Raw genomic sequence first — 14359 nt, 5'->3', positions numbered from 1 at the left:
TGGGCTTTATGGCATTAAAATAATATCGTGGTCATTATCATATGATAGCATACAGATGTAAATATATGGTTAAAGTACTTCTTAATTGTTTTGCTGCAGTATTGTTCTAGAGTTATGTTGTAGTTGGTTAGATACTCTTGGTACAGTCATTATTAAGGACCATGTTATGTTCCATCCACACTGAATACTTCTTTGTGAACCCTGGGGTGATGTTCCTTGGTATTTAGGCCAGTTTCTAGACAGTTTTGGGATCTTTGCTACTAATCTGCATCTGTAAAAGTAAATCTTAAAAAAATGTATTGGAATAAAAAGCATGTTTACATCTAAAATCCAGTACAGCAGAAAATTAAATAAGCAAAAAATCTTAAAATAAAATCTTTCTGCTTCACATTGTTGTGTGTTGTGACCTTGAGACGGAACATCATCAAATGAAACAAATGGGCTTATAGAAGTGCTCCAGCGACGAAGTCACACAGCAGAGACTCTTTATGGTAGCACAATAAATTACAGCCAAAAATGAATTCTCAATATGCTTTTTTCTTCTCTGACAGGTAGACTCATTCACTCATTGCATAGATATTCCAGTTTTCAGCTTTTCAAAGTGCCACAAAGAGCAGCTTTTTTTCCTCCTTTCACTTTGACAAATTCTTCACTTTCTCAAGTGAGTGAGCATCAGCCTACGCAGCAGAGCGTAGAGCATCACCAGACTGTTTCTGTGAACATATTGCGCTGTTTTTTTTCCTCTTATCCCGAAAGTTTGCTGCATCCAGAGGGGGAAGTGAATATTGCAGAGTGTTTAATCCTTCATACTTGTGGGGATTATATTCCATTTGATATCAGATATGCATTAGTCAAATGGGTTTTTGGTGCTTTCCTGTTACAGGCACACATACAAGTACACGTGTGCTGATGAGCACATGTATTCCGGGTTTGACGTCATCTAGCGATGAAGGCTGGGATTTGCAGTATGTAAGTTTACACTGAAGAAACGGGTGTTACGTCCTTATTGTTGTCACCTGCAAAGTCTCATCCACATAAAAACAACCTGATTTCTTTTTGGGGTCCAGATTAAGATTGTACATGATGGTCTGTACCAAAACGATCCAGTTTCGTGCCAGTAGACCAGATTAGTGTTCATTTGACCCGGATTTAAGGATTTGCTTTTCATATGGCACCGTTGATAAGGGTGATACCACGGAAGTAACATGCTCCAAGGGCGTCATCAGGACATTTTGTTATTGTACAGGAGGAAGGTCACTCTGCCCATATCGGAAATGAATGAAGTTCCATTTTCACAGCACGGACATCTGGACTTATTTGATAAAATACACACACACAAAAAAATGAATAGGAGATTGGTGCACCTAATGCGCATATTATTTGTTTATCCCTTTTATCTGTTAGCAGAAATGATGGTTGCTACTGCAACTTCATTTCCTGCAAATTGGTCTACAAACAGGAAAAAACATCTCTGAAAAGAAAGCTAGATATTCATCATTATATCCATTTTATCTCTTTGATGAAAAAACACGGGTTCCTCGAGTTTTGACTGAATAATAACTGACTGCCAATAGGGAAGAAGCATATAATGTTTTTGTAATGTTTCTGGTTGGCAATTCTCTTAGTTTTTATTAACATTTCTGTGGGGACTGTTACATGTATTTTCAGGGTAATATATACTAATTGTCCACTTCATTAGTTACATCTTGCTAGTACTGGCCTGCTCACCCCTTTTTGTGTTCAGATGGTACAGATTCAACAAGGTGCTGGAAACATTGCTCAGAGATTTTGGTCCATATTGACATGCTAGCTTCATACAATTGCTGCAGATGTGTCAGCTACACATCCATGATGTCTGTGTAGGTTCTCAGTCGTTCAGGTCATAGAAATCTCTGGAGCTTGAAAAAAGGCGACTGGACTTCTTTTTGCTTCTTGAAGATGTTTCACCTCTCATCCGAAACGATTCTTTAGTTCTTAAAGCTAAACGGCGGAGAGACCCAGGTATTTGGAGTTTTGAGAAATGAAGAAGCCTTAATCATGGAAGTGCTTGTATGAATGGGTGTGAATGGGTAAATGTAAACGTGTTGTATAAGCACTTTGAGTGCGCAGACACAGTAGAAAAGTGCTATATAAGAACTAGTCCATTTACCATTACCTGCAGCATAAATTGATGGATGGATCAATGCTTCCATATTGCTCATGCCAAATTCTGACCCTACCATCCAAATGTCCCAGTAGAAATCAGACAAGGCAGCATTTTTCCAGTCTTCTCAATTTTGGTGAGCCCATGCACATAAAACCCTCAGTTTCCTGTTCTTGGCTGACAGGAGTGGCACCCAGTGTGGTCTTCTGCTCTGTAGCCCGTCTGCTTCAAGGCTTGACATGTTGTGCTTTCAGAGATGCTCTTCTGTGTACCTTGGTTGTAACGAGTGGTTATTTGAGTTACCGTTGTCTTCGTCTCAGTTTGAAGCAGTCTGGCCGTTCTGCTCTGACCTCTGGCATCAACAAGACATTTTTGCCCAGCGAACTGTGTCGGTCGTTGTTTGAATCTTTCAGTCATTTAAAAATAACATGACTGGAAAGTTGTATTTAAGGTATTTCAGTAAATGCATCCATTGCCCAGAATGGTCTAATACAAGCAAAGGCATATAAGAAATACTGATTACTATTTTTTATAAGCTCTTTATCTGTAATGATTACAGATAACACTTACCGAGAACCCAAGGTGATGTCTTAAATGTCCAACAATATATCAACTGTATAAAGTCTTAATATTTGAAAAGCAAGAACTGATGAAATTCAGTCCATTGAAGACTGAGTTGATCGACTGATTGTTTCACCACTAAAACTGCATGGCCTGTGTTATTATATTTCCCAGCTACAGCTGAGTATTTTATGCCTGAAATGCCACACTTCTCATCACCAAACTGATCACGAGCAAGCAGAAATTCTAATTACTTTTCAGTTTTCTTTCTTTCTTCTGTCAAGAAATGAAAGTGCTCAGCGCTTAGTGGAGATCCATTGCCTTTTAAATCTGCTGCATACACATATTAACTAAAAGTGATTTATTTAGAAGGTTGCGATTAGGATTATGAGAAGCACATTATTGGACACACCATGATATTGACTGGATTTGGTTCTGGTGTTCATTTAGAAAATAAACCTTCTGCTGCTGGATTAACTTACTGTAACTAAACAAGTGAATATTTCGAGGGTTTCCACAGACCAGTGGTTTAGGGAGAGGATCCATTTTTAAGATGCAAGGCTGCATCCAGTGCTCTTCTGCTCCCATATGGTCGCCACATGACAGCTGTGTGAGGTGACTGCCCCCTCTGCTGGGCTTGGTCGGGATCATCAGGCTTTAAAACCCCCAAATGAGCAATGAACTTTGCTGCTGCTCATTCATTTTTATTGCTGCAGCTGTTGTTCATCAGTGCTGTGAAAATAGAAATTGAGTGGTGTGGAGTGCATTTTACATTTATATAGATATACACTGTTTACAAATCAATCCTTTTTATTTTATCTTACCTTCTTGCACATCTCAACACCAAAGGGAGTTATATGTGAAATTTTACTTTAAAACTGTATAGGAAGCAGAAACCAGTTTATTGTAAAGTAGATGTACTTTATTGCAAACCTGTTTAAAGCAAAAATGGAAATCAGTCAATCCCCTCACTCCCAGATCTGCGCCTAACTCCACCCTTCTGCATAAGTTTGAAAATGCTAAAAAGTGTACGAGAGGGGAATGGATCAACACAGACATGCAAAGCACCTCTGCCACCGACGCCTCCAGAATTTCTCAGACGTTAGTGAAGTGGAAGACCACGATGGTCCCACACCGCATTAATTTGAGCTGTTTTCTCCAGCCTCGGTAATTCCTGGATCTGAACTCTTTCTTTCTCTCTCTCCATCTGCATCCACTGCTGTGCCAGGAGTCTGAAGGGAATTTCTACTAGATTGCTGGTTCCTCAACAGCTGTCCAAAGTCAGAACCAATATCTATAAAAACAAAATACTATTGGTAGGATTTATTTGCAGGGTTTCTCTCAAGACTTAGGGTAGACCTCTAATAAGAAGATGTTAATTTTTAAAAATTTTTTTATATGACTTTCTTAATATTGTTCAGTCTCAAACTGAATAAAACTGTAGATGGCATCTTGAGCCACTTTCTAAACTGGATATAAAAGATTAGACAGATAAAGTCACTATGAAGTCACCTATTGGTTTGTTCCTATTCATTTTGAAGCCTTAGTTTGGTATTTTGGCTATGATCATCTTTTTTTAAATTATTATTATTCACATATGACCATATTCAGCTTCATTATCAAAGTGCGTGTAATTCATATTAATTGGGATGGTCGCCTTTAATTATTAAAATTTTCAGAAAACTGTCATAACACCAGCATTGGTGCTTTTCATCCCTACAGGCTGATAGAAGTACGACGGGGTTTGTCATTTTGCACCTTTAAATATTAACATCTTCCCTTCCCACGATGTGGCCCAAAGATAAAAATGGAAACGTGATACAGCTGATGAGAGACCGAGTAATACACCAAGGAGTTCGTTCCCCACTTCCAGATATAATAGAAAGAACACAGGCTATACCAGCAGCAATGATGAATGATTTAGACGACAGTAATTATGTACAATATGTGACAGATATCAGCTGAACATGACGTGGTGTTGTCATAATGTTTGCCTGCCTCCTTTAAATATTATTTTCTTTAGGCTTGTATTTCTACTAACTCATTCTGTCTGTTCTTGTATGTGTTAAACTGCTCGCCTCTCTCTCAGTGTTTTTATCTTTTGCCCACATTTTGATTGAGCATAGAAAAAAGCATATAAAATGATGTGCTCATCTATGGACACATACCTAGTGAAACCCAAAAACGGTTATCAGACAGACCAGGAGGTGAACAGCTAACAGTTTTAACAGTTATTGCGAGTGAAAAAGGAACTCTACGAGACCATGGGACCATAAAATACAAACCTTAGCTTCCATTTATGCTCATAAAAAGTTGGCAGATTGAATTCAAATTGACTACATTATTATTTTTTTCCTTTAAACCATCAGTGGCAAAGCTTTATCCTACATAGTTTGTGTGTGTGTTTTTAAAGTTAGATACCTAAAATTTTCAGCCTACCTTTGGCATCATTTTAGTAACACGGATATACTTTTTGCCCCAACACACTCTGCAGATGCTTGCAGACACCATGCATAAGTAGTCTGAAATGTCTCCATGACAGTCCTCATGGTCACCAAAAAAATGTGTCCACACACAGCGTTGCACTCACCGTCTGATCATGGGATTTATTTTCCTGGGCTCAAGCAGACCCGAGGTGACTTGCAGATGCAGAGATGTAACAGAGAAAATAAAATAGCATCTCCATACAGGTGCTGGTCATAAAATTTGAATATCATGAAAAAGTTGATTTATTTCAGTAATTCCATTCAAAAAGTGAAACTTGTATATTATATTCATTCATTACACACAGACTGATATATTTCAAATGTTTATTTCTTTTAATTTTGATGATTATAACTGGCAACTAATGAAAACCCCAAATTCAGTAGAAAATTAGAATATTACTTAAGACCAAAAAAAGGATTTTTAGAAATGTTGGCCAACTGAAAAGTATGAACATAAAAAGTATGAGCATGTACAGCACTCAATACTTAGTTGGGGCGGCGTGGCATGGAGTCGATCAGTCTGTGGCACTGCTCAGGTGTTATGAGAGCCCAGGTTGCTCTGATAGTGGCCTTCAGCTCTTCTGAATTGTTGGGTCTGGTGTATCGCATCTTCCTGTTCACAACAGCCCATAGATTTTCTATGGGGTTAAGGTCAGCTGAGTTTGCTGGCCAATTAAGAACAGGGATACCATGGTCCTTAAAGCAGGTACTGGTAGCTCTGGCACTGTGTGCAGGTGCCAAGTCCTGTTGGAAAATGAAATCTGCATCTCCATGAAGTTGGTCAGCAGCAGGAAGCATGAAGTGCTCTAAAACTTCCTGGTAGACGGCTGCGTTGACCTTGGACCTCAGAAAACACAGTGAACCGACACCAGCAGATGACATGGCACCCAAACCATCACTGACTGTGGAAACTTTACACTGGACCTCAAGCAATGTGGATTCTGTGCCTCTCCTCTCTTCCTCCAGACTCTGGGACCTTGATTTCCAAAGGAAATGCAAAATTGACTTTGATCAGAGAACATAACTTTGGAGCACTCAGCAGCAGTCCAGTCCTTTTTGTCTTTAGCCCAGGCGAGACGCTTCTGACGCCGTCTCTTGTTCAAGAGTGGCTTGACACAACGACTGCGAGAGCTGAAACCCATGTCTGCATACGTCTGTGCGTGGTGGTTCTTGAAGCACTGACTCCAGCTGCAGTCCACTCTTTGTGAATCTTCCCCACATTTTTGAATGGGTTTGTTTCACAATCCTCTCCAGGGTGCGGTTATCACTATTGCTTGTACACTTTTTTTCTACCACATCTTTTCCTTCCCTTCACCTCTCTGTTAATGTGCTTGGACACAGAGCTCTGTGAACAGCCAGCCTCTTTAGCAATGACCTTGTGTGTCACCCTCCTTGTGCAAGGTGTCAAAGGTCATCTTTTGGACAACTGTCAAGTCAGCAGTCTTCCCCATGATTGTGTAGCCTACAGAACTAGACTGAGAGACCATTTAATGACCTTTGCAGGTGTTTTGAGTTAATTAGCTGATTAGAGTGTGGCACCAGGAGTCTTCAATACTGAACCTTTTCACAATATTCTAATTTTCTGAGATACTGAATTTGGGGTTTTCATTAGTTGTCAGTTATAATCATCAAAATTAAAAGAAAAAAACATTTGAAATATATCAGTCTGTGTGTAATGAATGAATATAATATACAAGTTTCACTTTTTGAATGGAATTACTGAAATAAATCTACTTTTTCATGATATTCTAATTTTATGACCAGCACCTGTAAAAGCACTGTTACATCAGGCTCCAACCCAACAGAAAGAAATACCCTCTGTATGGTTTGGATGGATCACTATAGCCGCTCCACACATTCCGTTCAAAGAGAGCAGAGGTGCGAGCATGAACTTGTGTCTGTGTCACATGTGTTGGTTATGTGCGGAGATGCGTTTAAAAGCAGGTTACGTTTAAATGTAGAAATAACTCCTCAATTAACTTGATTAGACAGTGATAAAGCTCATCTAAATGCAGAAGCAGCTACATATTATATTAATACCATTTCTCAGTTCCTGTGGCAGTTTAGGCTCCTGTGGGTGAAATTTGAAGGGGAACCTGTGCGTGACCGTGTTACCGGCAGCAAAGACTCGGACTCTTCCTCCTCCGGGAAAAGAATAGTTTGTTATCTTGTACTTGGATGACTTTTGAAGCGAGACCTTTGCTGGAAATATGACACGAGTGAAGTAATGTGTTTGGGCCCTCTTTTAATCTCAAGAGTGGCTCTTTGTTTATATTTCTGTCTTATTGCCTTGGAGAGAAACACTAGGACTAAGAGGAGGAAGGAGAAGAGCGAGAGTAAGACTCCTCAAATATTTTCTCAAACACCTTAATTGAAATTGGATTTTAACTGCTCGCTGGACCGTGGTGGAAAGAATCAGGAGCCAGGGAGGTAGCGTTTTTGCATTGCAAATGTAATTTTCTGTTTTTTGCCCATTGCCCATGAGACATTCAAAAATAGCTACCAGATATGTTTTTTCATGAGCTATTTTCTTCAGGTTGAGCCTCTCATTATTCCAATACCCACCGCCATTAGCTTTTTGGATTGAACTACTGTGTGGCCCTGTTGTTTACTGAGCTGGAGCATTAGTCTTTGTGGGAAATTGTATTCTCTTCATGCTCAGATAGATCCTGATGGAGGTGAAATTTTGAATGCACTATATATGCATGAGGAAATAAACAGCTAATTTGCTTTGAATTTTTATTCATCACACAAGTGAATTGAGTACGACTTGTTGATTATTCTGCAGTTTACAGATTTATTATTCCTTTTTGGTGTATATTTAGTAAGAAAATTGCTCTAGTGCTTTATGTGGTTAGTAATATTTAGAGAAGGTATCAGATCTCTTTCATAAACAAAAGTGATAACTTGACTGTTTATGTATAAATACGCCATTATAAGTAAAAATCCCCACACTGAAAGGGTTGGAAATTTTTGGATAATAAATATGAAACAAAATATTAAAGATATTAAAGGATGAAATAGTTACAGATGGGGATGGGTCAACAATTTTTGAGGAAACTGGACAAAAGAAGTGGCAGGCCTCAAAAAAAATCTACAGCCCATGAACAGTATCTGAAAGAAAAAAAAAAATCCAACAAAAACCTGACACAGGACCTGAGAGATGCATCTGGCCCTTCAGTTGATCCATGGCTTATGAATGGCAGTCAAGAAGCCATTCATAAGGAAGAGAAGCAAGGAGAAAAGGCTGATGTATGCCAAATTACATAAGAACTGGACTGAAAATCAGTGGCAACAGGTCTGATGGAGTGAGGAATCCAAATGTGAAATTTGTGGTTCAAATTGTCATCAATGTGTACAGATGAGGTCAGGAGAGAGTTACAACAGTGAGTGCTGCAGCCATCTGTACAACATAGTGAAGACTGTCACACTTTGGCCAGTGGTGTTGGGAACGACGCAGTGTGGCATCATCTCGACAGAGAGCCGAACAAAAGGCGGAAACATCCAAAGAAGAGCTTTGAAGAAGCCTGGAGAACTGTTCCTGAAGACTGCTTAAAGAAATTACAAGAAAGCTCCCTCAGAGAGTTCAGGCTGTGTTGAAGAATGAAGGTGGTCAAATCAAATATTGGCTTTCAATCTTGTTAGAATTGTATGGACTTTGTTTTTATCATATATACTATCTATATAAGATAAAATATAGATCTTTATTCTATCTATATTTCCATGTATGTGTGAACATATTTCAATAAATGGCTGCTCTGATTTCCCATTTTACTAGCAAGACGAAGAAGAAGAAGAAGAAGAAGAAACAGCCTTTATTGTCCCACAGAGGGGAAATTTGGGTGTAACAGCAGCCGCAGTTATTATAAATATAAATAAAGATATAAAGACATAAAGAAATGAGGAGTGGCTCATAACCTTTGCACAGTACTGCATATGAGGTCAGTGATATTGATTATTAATCAGCTAAAAAATGCTTCTGAGGTTAATTTTTTCTATTTTATATATGACTGTAGTATTACTGTTGATGGGTTAATGTTAGGTAAACAGTGTTTTGCTGTTGTAATTAAGAAAGGTTAGATTATTCAATCTCTAAAACTAAAGCTGTGACATAAATGCATTGCAGTACAATCTTTAATTTTTTTTCCTGAAATGTAAAAATAAATAACATAAAATAGAAATACAGACCCTTTATTTGAGTAATTGTACTTTATTGCAACACATAGCTTGCTATTGCTCAATTTCTGCACAACTGACAACTCACTTAGGTCATTGCCACAAATGGACAAGCTGGCCATCAATAACCTTCTGCTAGTTTCTCTTCCTTTGTGCAATCTGCTCATACAGACTCCCTGCAGGAGAGGCAGGGGGAAAATTATGGCTCTCTCATGTGCCAGGGTCCAGTGATCCCACACAGTCTGTCAGTGAACTGAGATCAATACCTCCTCAGAGTAGGTTTTAGCACCTTTAAAAATAGCCAACTCAAAGCCTTTAGTCGGCATGCGTTATATGAAACACCCCCAGGATACAACCATAAGTGTCTGTGCTGTTAATGGCCATCATTGTCTGATCTGATGGTGGCAAACAAGGTCGTTGCAGCTGCATATGGAGTCATATTGCTCAAGCAAAATGTTTTAACATTGACCGAAAGCTCTAATGTTGAAACTTTATAGCTGTTCTGCTGCTTCTATGCTGGTGTTAATGGTCCCACTCCCCGACTGTACTCCCTCTTCGATACCGAGCCTTTCAATTTCTGTGTCACACGCCTCAACAGACTGACTTGTGATCACCCTGATGGATGAGCAAACGAGGAGAGAAGTTGTGAGTCTCTCACTCCAGCTCGTGGAGGTTCAGCGCCCCACAACGCCCACATGGAGCCCTCCAATCGCCTCCAGACTTTGACACATCATTTCCCCTGTGATTTGTGGCCAGATTGAGGTTGAAGGAGACAAGGAAATTTTCTGTCCTCATGAGAACAGATGGATGTTGCAGCTCTGCAGACTGAGCCGAAGGTTGTTTTTTTTCCTCTTGATGAACCCTCCTGCTTTTATAAAGGATTGGTTTCATGCTCCATTATGGACTCTTGATGACTGGCTATTACAGTACATTTTCTGAAATCGACCTACTATTTTTTATTTATTTATTTCAGGGGGGATGACATATAACTGACTGTTCTTTCCAGAAAGTGTTATATATTATTTTGTAAAGTACTTAGAAAGTGGAAAGAGGATTTCTCATTGGTCATCTTTGTGCTGTTTTCGAGCCAGATCAAAGTTTAGAGTCTGTTTATGATCAAAGATGTTGGTAATGCCATGAAATGATGTATGATGCAACATGCGTGCAACTGGTAAAATGTGATAGGCTTGTCAGGGCAGCAAATGGTCGCCGTCTTTTTCAACCGCACTCCCACCGCACACCAAATGTTTGATCTCATCTCTGAAGTGCGCAGCCCCCGGTGCCTCCCTCAGGACGTTTGATGTTGGAGATCAGAGCGCGTGGTTGTGCAGGCACTCTTGGTGGTGGCGGTTTCGCCATTAACCACGCCCACACTCAGACTTCATGCTGTCAGGTACATTCAAAAGAATTTTGCCAAATGCCACTTCCCTAAAAATCTGCAGTTTCCTACTGTTGTGTGTGTTATATTAGCAGCATCTTACTCAAGTTTCCTCGAATAAAAATAGTGGAAAAAAAACATAAAGCATCTCTGGCTCTGCTGCAGTCTATCATCACCCTCTGGCTGAGAGATGTAGCATGCCTCAGATTTCTTTCACCACAGCCTGATTCCTTCTCTCTTGTATCTATTGATCTCCATCTCTGCCCTGCCAATAGCTCCTTGTCTGTGAGACCTTTCCCCGTCCTCCATCTCTTATTCATTATTCATCACTCAGCTCTTTCAGCCAGGCCGCAATACCTCTTACCTCTACATGATCATTGTTCTGTTGTGCACTGTATGCTCTAACTGTTGCTTCATTAGTAAGAATATTGAAACAGAAAAGAAGATCATAATATTTATGCACAGTCAGTGCACTAGTGCAACCAGATAAAAAGTCAAACACCAGTCATCATCAGGGAGCCATGAACGTCTGTCAGAGTGAGCTATGCCACTCCTAAAAAATTGATTACAACTTTGCCTGTTCCAGCTCAGCTTTTTCAAGGTATGATGGCTCAGTCGTGCTAAAAGAGTGAAATTGTGTGTGTCGGTGAGCAGAGATTAAGTGTTAATCTCTGTAAATTGACTCTATAAGAAGGAGGAGGACTTCCCAGGAATCTTTTCATTTTCGATGCATCTGAAGCAAAGGGAAGAGGCTATTGTGAGTCACAAGTCTTAATTTGAAAACACGATTGAGTTTAACTTCCACTTTCTTCCCTCATAAAGTCTCTGATTTGGAAATATCTTCTCACAGTATGTGTGCTCATATCTCCCTGGGCCTGAGTAAGATGCACTTAGATGGATCCTCATTTGTCCTGTAGGAGTTTTTACTTAGCCAGTTAAGATGTATTAGTATCTTGGGGTGGGGAACTCTTTCCACAGTATTATAAAAACAAATCATTTTCTGAGCGTTGATCAAAACTGATGCTCCTGTTTGCTCCGTTTCACAATTACGAACACGAGCCGGGCAAATGCATGGAAACAATTCGCTTTTATTTACTGAAGATTTGTTGTGGAAAATATAGTGAGACCAGGTTTTCTTCTTGCAGAAGTAATCTTTCAGGAGTAATGAATAGTATAAGAATAGATAGATTTATTATAAAAAATAAATTATATTGTGGAGAAGAGAGATGAGCATGCAGCAGGTGCAGTCATACACAGGGTTTTCTTTGTACTCTACACCAACTAGGTGTAAACGATTGGACATTCAACAAGCAAATGGTAGAAACAAAACACTGACTGGAAATCAGTCAGGTCATCATGTTTTACTGACTGACCTATTCAGATCTCCCCAAAATGGTGAGCCCTCACCAAATCCATCACACAGGTTCTTGTGACTGAACTGGTCTTCTTGTCTTTCTTCTCTAACCTAATGTAAACCAACTAATACAGTTTGGTCCATAAGATTTCGGGCAATGACACAATTCTGTACCCCACCACAATAGATTTTAAACAGACAACAAATGACTGAAGTGCAGTCTTTCAGCTTTAATTTAAGAGGTTTAGCAAAATTATTGAAGCAATTGTTTAGGAAATACAATCATTTTTATACATAGTGCCTCATTTTCAGAGGTGCAAAAGAAATTGGACTATAACTGACTGATAAAGAGTGTTTTGGCTATCTCATCCCATAACAAATAAGCAGATACAAGCTCTTGAGTTGAACTTGAATTTAACTATTGATTTACTCAAACTCTTACTGCAAGTAAAGGAGGCCTGCATCAGGCTGAAAAAATGAAATAAACCTATGTGAGAGATAGCAAAAACTTTAGAAGTGGCCAAACCAACAGTCTGGTATGCTCTCAGAAAGAATGAAGACATTGACTCAGCAACACCAAAAAGCCTGAGAGACCTCAGAAACCAGCTGATTATTATTTCCATGGTTAGAAACAAACCTTTCGCAACATCTTGCCAAGTCCAGAACACTCTGGAGGAGGTACAGTATGTGTATCATTGTTAAAGTCTACCTAAACGAAAATGTAGATTTACAACATGGTACACACAAGAAGAAGAAGGCCACGTTAGACTTTGCCACAAAACTGTAAAAAAAAAGCTTTCACAGTTCTGAAAAAAAAAAAAAGTACTTTATAGATGAAATCAAGATTAACTTGTTCCAGCATGATGGGGAGACAGAAGTATGGAGAAGCAGGGAAACAGCACATAACATCACACTATCCGTCAAACATGGTGAAAGCAATGTTATTGTATGGGCCTGCCACTGGAACCGGGCCACTAGTATTTATTGATGATGTGACTGCTGATAGAAAAAGCAGGATGAACTGTGAAGTGTACAGGGCTACACTCTCTGCTCAGGTTCAGCCAAATGCTGCAAAACTGATTAGACAATCTTGCACAGTGCAAATGGATAATGACCCAAAGCATACTGCACAAGCACCTCAAGAGTTTCTCAAGGCAAAGAAATGGAATATACTTCAGTGGTTAAGTTAGTCAGCTGATCTCAACCCAACAAAACATGCTTTTCAGTTATTAAATAAAAAACCAAAAAACCAAGGCCTTTACTGCAGCCACCTTGGCTGCAGTAAAGGCCTAACAGAGCATATCAAGTCATTAACTGCAAAGGATTTTTATCCAAGTATTAAAAACAATCCTTATCTTTAAAATCATGTTAGTTGGTTCAGTTACTTTTGAGCCTCTGAAAATAAGAGACTACATATAAAAACGATTGTATTTCCTAAACAATTGATGCAATACTTTTGTTGAAGCCCTCGAATTAAAGCTGAAAATCTCACATTTTGCCTATTTAAAATCCACTGTTCTGGTATACAGGGGCAAAATGACAAGAGCTGGGTCATAGTCCAAAAAAATTATGTATTATAAAAATGCTGCATCGTATTTATCAAAAATAAAGCTCCAATTCCATTAATTTCTGTTGATGTGCTCCAACAATTATCTGGGAAAATGACTGTCTGTGAAAGTACCTTCAGTTTTCCCAGTTTAGCTGTGCTAACACAGTAACTAACAGACAGCAAAGCGCGGCCTTGTGAGATGATATGGAGTGAAAATAAATCATCAGACAAATATGTGTAAATTATGTGCAACTATAATATTTAGATTGAGAGAGTGAAATTGATCCGTGTAGTTTATATTATGCTATATTCTAATATACTCACTATATTTGTATTTATCCTATCATGTCTCTTAACTGAAATAATCGACTCAAAGCTTTAACTTTCAGTTTGGAAATCTTTCAAGAATAAAATCAAATCTAGTTTAGGGATTTGATCGTGCAGCTTCAAAATGTATCGAGTTTGCTGAAAGAATCATGTTACTGTTGGCTGAACTTGTTTTCCCTGATCTTTCCCTTTGAGCTCAGTGTTATTAAATGTTAAAGATGTTGTTTTCTCCACTAAGCTTCCTGCATTTGGAATCTAACACACCATTATGTTTAAAATGCGACTTAGAGTAAACATGTTTTTATGATGCTACATATTTGTTTTTATATGATTTTTGCTTTCAGATCAAATAGTTGCCATTCACGTTTGTAGATTTGCTGATTTA

At 38.9% G+C, this 14359-nt stretch overlaps 1 protein-coding gene across 1 annotated transcript in view; it reads left to right on the top strand.

Moving 5' to 3' along the window:
* The window catches only part of st6galnac3 (ST6 (alpha-N-acetyl-neuraminyl-2,3-beta-galactosyl-1,3)-N-acetylgalactosaminide alpha-2,6-sialyltransferase 3), a 133726-nt gene that overhangs the window by 18630 nt on the left and 100737 nt on the right, over positions 1–14359 (top strand).

Source organism: Archocentrus centrarchus, chromosome 17 (assembly GCF_007364275.1).
Source record: "Archocentrus centrarchus isolate MPI-CPG fArcCen1 chromosome 17, fArcCen1, whole genome shotgun sequence".
In the NCBI taxonomy this organism is placed as follows: domain Eukaryota; kingdom Metazoa; phylum Chordata; class Actinopteri; order Cichliformes; family Cichlidae; genus Archocentrus; species Archocentrus centrarchus.
Note: the sequence above shows the minus strand (reverse complement) of the source record. Positions and strands in the feature narration are given on the sequence as shown.